The following is a 7,093-nucleotide window of genomic DNA, read 5'->3' as shown; positions in this document are numbered from 1 at the left end:
AGTTAATTCAGTAATGCTCTTTACTCTTTACTGTATAAAACCATTTTCAAGATGTCATAGATGGCTTCATAGACTTCATAGACTAGTGAGAGCACTGTCATCAGTGTTCTGTCCATTACTGTTTATAAATAATAATAAAAATAAAAACAAAGCCTAAAAAAATGATACATGAGACACAAACGTATCTGGGTATTGAAAACCTCAAGGGATGCGTCTGTGACGTATATACCATGCGACCACTTAAAGGGTAAGACCACTTTGGTAGAGGTTTGGGTTGTGTAGTTACCTTGCCATGATGTAACTCCAAAGGAGGGCAAGAAATCAAAAATGATTGCTCCATTGATTAGAAATTGATAATTCAAAATATGCTCCTCATTGACTTACATTGTACGGTAAAACAGCTCTCAAAGTCACTCTTTTAGCCCATAAATGAACCCAAACATAGCTGATTCAGACAATATAGAACATCACCAAACCCAGTACTGTTTGTTTTTTGAATAAAAATGTCAACTTCCTGTTGATTTTACTATTTCAAGATCTGGATCCGGATCCGCGGATCCAGTCCAGGTTTTCTACTTATTAAAAATGGCAAAATCAACAGGAAGTTGACATTTTTATTTAAAAAAAAAACAGTACTGGGTTTGGTGATGTTCTATATTGTCTGAATCAACTTTGTTTGCGTTTGTTTATGTGCTAAAAGAGTGACTTTGAGAGCTGTTTTACCGTACAATGTAAGTCAATGAGGAGCATATTTTGAATTATCAATTTCTAATCAATGGAGCAATTATTTTTGATTTCTTGCCCACCTTTGGAGTTACATAATGGCAAGGTAACTACACAACCCAAACCTCTACCAAAGTGGTCTTACCCTTTAAACTTTAGATTTCAGATGCTAGAACTTATGACCAACTAATGGAGTATATGTTAGCCTACACACTTGGATAGAACTAATCATTTTCCAGTGTGCAGGAATTTAAAGGTGGTTTATTTCTCTCTGTAAACACACAGACAAACTAAAGGCACATTACAGCTCTTCCATTCGTTGCAAACTCTGCTCTTCTGTCCATTACTGTTTGTTTGTTTGTTTGTTTGTTTACACATGATCTTTTCTATATTAATATGTTGTATGTAGAGATGCACGATATAATCGGTAACCTATCGGTATCGGCCGATATCGGCCCATATCGGTCATATCGGTACCGAACCGATGTCAAAATAAACCCGATTAAATTCTCCGATATTGATGGCGGACTAATAACATGCTCGTCCAATGCCTTGGTAACATATAGGCACTAGGCAGACTGTGCACTGTAGTCCTTCTCCCCAGCAGATGGCAGTGTTGTACTCCATTTGCTATGAATGCAGGAAGGAGGTTGTCGACTTGACAAAAAACAAAAGGAGGAGGAACAACAAACAAACGAGAATGAGATATCGCTAGTAAAATGTCTTTGGTGTGGAATTACTTTAAAGTCAGTGAAACTGACGAGACAATTGCCATTTGCAATGAGTGTTCACGTGAAGTCATGCGAGGAGGGAAGAAGGCCTCGTCATTTACCACTTCAAACTTAAAGAACCACCTGAAGAGCAAGCATCTTGAAAAGTATAACGAGTTGTCTGCTGGACAGAGTGCTGCGCAGAAAGAGAAACATGCAACCCCCTGCCGTCCTAAAACACAGCTGTTGCCGGATGCCTTTGACAAAGGCAAACAATTCGGCCGTGACACCCCAAAGGCCATAGCGATAAACGCTAAAATTATGGACTTTATTGCACTCGACGATCAACCATTTTCAGTCGTGGAAGATGCGGGATTCTCCCGACTGATTTCACATCTAGAACCCCGCTATAAACTACCCAGCCGTCGCTACTTCGCAGATACGGCTTTACCAGAGCTTAATGATAGGGTTACTGCACGCATTAAGGAGCTCCTTGGTGCCGACATCACCGCCATAAGCTTCACAACAGATATTTGGAGTTCTGATGTAAGCCCCATGAGCATGCTGAGTTTAACAGCCCAGTGGATCGACGAAGATTTCACTCTAAAAAAAGCTGTTTTACATTCACAGGAATGCCGTGGATCACACACCGCAGCTAACATTGCATCTGCATTCAACGCCATGTTTGCAAAGTGGGATATTCCCAAAGAGAAGGTACATGTTATTCTGCGGGACAATGCGCGCAACATGGCCAGGGCAGCAGCAGATTGTGAGATTCCAAGTTTACCATGCATGGCTCATACCCTGCAACTGGCAGTGAATGAAGGTGTTCTCTCACAGCAAAGCATCTCCAACATACTGGCAGTGGGTAGAAAGATAATAGGGCATTTCAAGCATTCCCAGCTTGCATACAGCCGCCTACAAGATGTGCAGAAAGAGCAAGGAATGACAGCCAAGAGGCTCCAACAAGACATTGTAACTAGATGGAATTCTACGTTTTATATATGAAGAGCTTGTTGGAGCAGAGGCGCGCACTCGGTGCATATGCCGCCGATTATGATTTGCCTGCATCTCTGAATGCAACTCAGTGGGGGACCATGGAGAATATGCTAACAATACTCGAACCCTTTGAGGAACTGACCAGAACAATCAGTGCATCTGCGGCCTGTGTATCTGAATCGTGGCAAACGCATGTTAAGCAAGAGCGCTGACACAGACAAAGGGATTAAAACAGCGAAACGCACTCTCCTTGATGCTGTGAACACTCGTTTTGCTGACATCCAGTCTGAACCCCTGTACTGCGTGGCAACTATCCTGGATCCTAGATATAAGGACCGTTACTTTGACAGAGAGAATAAAGACAGTGCACGCGACATGTTGAAGACCGCTGTGGACAAGTTGGAAATGGAAACATGCAGCCATGAGCGCGCAGAGGGCGCAGAGCGCAGCACAGAGCCCGGTGAGACCAGCCAGGACGTGGGGCCAGATGAGACCGAGGATCCGCAACAGAAGAAGGCCAGGAGAGACGATGGTCATCGGGGGTCTTTATTTGACATGTTTGATGAAATCCTGGAGGAGAACGTAACCCTGGACCCGGAGCCGCAAATAACCATCCACACAGGATTGCAGGTTAGTGTCTTATGAAATAAACTGCCTGTACAGCCTAAATATCCCCTTATGGCCAATACAATGATTACTACATTATTTATAAGTTAACTGACAACATAAAACGCTTTTCTTGTTCCAGTGTTTTTGAAATGTGTGTATATCTGTTTTTCTGTTACCCAGCAAGACAATTTTAATAGGCTGCGCTGCAAGTGCTTTTGAAAAAAAGAAAAGTCCATTAAAGTAGGCTTTTTTACTTCCTTGTAGATACAAACCTACCTCACTGAGCCCCCCATTCCAAGGACTGAAAGCCCACTGGGATATTGGAGAAGTAACAAGGAGCGCCTCCCTGCCCTTGCAAAAGCTGCCCGCAAGTACCTGAGTGCCCCTCCTACTAGCGTAGATAGTGAACGTCTGTTCAGCGCAGTTTCTAATGTGATTGACGAAAAGAGGAACAGAATTGCTTGTGACAAAGCTGAGATGCTTATTCTAGCTAAGACAAATTTTCCACTCTTGCTCAAAAAAACTTAGCCTGTAGGATCCTGGCTTCTCTCTCTCTCTCTCTCTCTGTCTCCCTCTTTGTCTCTCTGCCTCCCCCCCTCTCTCTCTCTCCCTCTCTCTCTGTTCTAATGTGAAGTTGTGAACCCCTGTGCAATGTGCAGCTGAGAAGGGGACTGCAGTGCTGTAACTATTTATTTTATTTTGTTCTCAGAGTCATTATTTAAAGCTGCTTATTTTGTGTTAAGAAACGTGTTCAAAACGTTGCCTATGGCAGCATAGGATGTGATTGTGAACCCCCCTGCAATGTGCAATTTATGGCTGGTGTGTATACTTTCATTTAAAAAAATGCTGGAAAAAAGGGGATTAGGATTACAGTCATACAGTGCAATTCAATTTATTTTATTTGTTTCACAAAGCAATCTAGTTACTGTATGTTACAGTCAGTTGAGACTGAGATATTCTAGAGCTGAAATGGCACTGAAAGTTTTGGTTACTAACTTACTGTACAGTATTACAGTACTGTTGGATGATGGATCTATTATTCTCCTGGTTATGTTCTGTGGACATAAAAAAATCAGTTCTTTGTCAGTTTAGAGGTGTATTTTACCTGTCCTGCACAGAGTTGTTTTTGTTTTTTTTACTTAGCTATATAAGTTTGAAATGTGAAGTGAACTGAAGCTGCAAAAGGCTTGTGTATTTCTTTCTAATTCTAATGTTTGTTGGCAGCAGAGGAATATTTCTAGTGTCTACTGTGACTGTTTTAGAACAAAAGCGAAAGAAGTTGTACAAAATGTTAAGTAAAAATAAATGTTACATTTTTGACTACATTTAATTTGTGTACTCATCTCATTCAGTAGTGAAAGCAGACAATTGGAAACAGAGGATTGATTGATTGATTGATTGAATACTTTATTAACAGGCTTTGGGCCAAGCCCTTAGGGCCTAGGTGCTTGTTTCCATTGTGGTCCTGTGTATAGTGTCCAGTAGGCCTTAAAAATCATAATATCAAGGCACTGTTTAAAATTTTTTAATAAATATATTAAATATCGGTATCGGATCGGTATCGGCAGATATGACCCAGCAAATAATCGGTATCGGTATCGGTATCCAAAAAACAATATCGTGCATCTCTAGTTGTATGTTTAATGTTTAAGCTGCCATACATCTGTATGACTGATCTGTAATACCAGGTAGTTCTAGTTTAGTCAGCTTCATTGTTTAGGAAGTCTCCACCAGTTCAAACTTTGAGTTTTACCATTTATTAATGATACATTTTATAACATGATTAAAGCATTTATGAAGCATTTATTAAAGGAGAATTCCGGACAAATTAAGTGTTATCTTTGATGTCTCGTTACTCACCTACCGATGTGAAAAGTAGCGTTCTTTTTTTTCATATATTCCCCTGTCGTCATTTTTTAAACACCCTCCGTTGTTATAATGGGAGCGTGAGGGTTAGTGAAGTTCGTCTATTATAACCGACGCAATGTTATTTTTTTCTCTACTACGATTCATTGTAGAGTCTCATGATAGTCAAACATGCGCTGAAAATTCCTGCGAGCCTGCCGTTAATGGCGAACGATTTAACACTGGTTGCTTGTTTCCAGAATCTGGCAACACGAGTTGCCAGGTTCTGGAAGAAACAAGCAACCAGTGTTAAATCGTTCGCCATTGACGGCAGCCTCGCAGATAGTTTCAACGCATGTTTGACTATCATGAGACTCTACTATGAATACTAGTAGTGAAAAAAACAACTTTGCGTCGGTTATAATAGACGAATTTCACTAACCCTCACGCTCCCATTATAACAACGGAGGGTGTTTAAAAAATGACGACAGGGGAATATATGAAAAAAAAGAACGCTACTTTTCACATCGGTAGGTGAGTAACGAGACATCAAAGATAACACTTAATTTGTCCGGAATTCTCCTTTAATGATACATTTTATAACATTATGAAAGCATTCATGAAGCCTTTATTAATGATACATTTTATAACATTATTAAAGCATTTATAAAGCATTTATTAATAATACATTTTATAACATTATGAAAGTATTTATAAAGCATTTATTAATGATACATTTTATAACATTATTAAAGTATTTATAAAGCAGAATCCGACCGGACACAATAATGTTGTGTCTGTAGGACAATGCTAAATGCAGACACTAGAGGGCAGCATCATGCAGCTCAGCTCCACACAGCAGTGTTTATGGAGAGATGACATTGATTGAGTAATTGATTGATTGATTGATTGATTGATTGAATACTTTATTAACAGTTTGCAATTTGTACAGGTTTACAATGATCGTTAAAAGGATAACACAAAAAGCCATAGGGGCTTGTTTCCATTGTGGTCCTGTGTATTCAATTCATTAAGGACATACAATGTATACAATAATAAACAAGACATAATCAACACTAGTAGCAATGAACGTATATGTACAGTAAACATGGGGGGGGGGTCATTTCTGGTGTTAAGGCTAGAGGGCTTTTCTAGGACCCTTTAGACATTACAGATAGGTGCTTTTTTATGGTGTTTTTTTAAGGAGGGTATATATATAGGAGTTACACTTTTGTAATGTTTGTTGTAAGAGCGTTCCACGTTTTGGTGGCCTAGCAGTAGAACACATTTGACCCCATGTTTGTGCCGAATCTGGGCTGAGTGAGGTCAGTGGAGACACGTTTGGAAAAGAGACAGAGAGACCCCTGTTACTGAACAAACACTCTATAGCAATGATTACTATCACAATATAGATATATTTAACACTGTTACTGAACAAACACTCTATAGCAATGATTACTATCACAATATAGAGCTTTAACCTTTAACATTTCTTTTTAAGTTTCAACCAAGAAAGATCCTACCTTTAAAACACAGTATTGATGTGTCATTTATTATTACAAAATACTTATTATCTGCCCATTTTTTTATTTGAGCTAAAAAGCATATTATTTTACACTTTGGCTATTTAAAAATAGCAGATCTACAAGCTTGTAGCGCTACGAACTTGTAGATCTGCTATTTTATTTTTATTTTTTCAAATCTTTGAATATATATATTATTTTTAAGCAAACATTTTTACCTCAAATCTTTGCTTCTTGGGGGTCCCTGGAACAACATATTGAGTTGGGGGTCGGCGGCCAAATACACATAATTGTGGGGGTCCTTGACATGAAAAAGATTGAGAACCTAAATAAGTTCAACCACTGATATAGAAACATAGGTTTTTCAGAATACTATTGGAATTTAGAAGACATTTGTAGAATCGGCTTCAGGTCTTAATGGGTTAAAACATGTCACCATAGAGACACACGGCGGACTACAAATTCACTCCCACTATTGAGACAGCGCCCCCACTGGAGGTCTGGGAGAACGATGAACTGCAGCTGTCACTGCATTCCCTATGAGAGGATATGAGAGTTAGCCTACTTTTGAAATGATCCTACATGAACTGGAGACGATATAGATTTGAACAACAATATGTTTCCAAATGTATGGAGTTTCTTTATCCACATATCTTCTTGTTTTCTCAATAGTTGATGTGTTTC

The sequence above is a fragment of the Gymnoscopelus braueri genome, assembly GCF_963280865.1.
Source record: "Gymnoscopelus braueri genome assembly, chromosome: 21".
Lineage (NCBI taxonomy): Eukaryota > Metazoa > Chordata > Actinopteri > Myctophiformes > Myctophidae > Gymnoscopelus > Gymnoscopelus braueri.
This window is presented reverse-complemented; position numbering follows the sequence as displayed.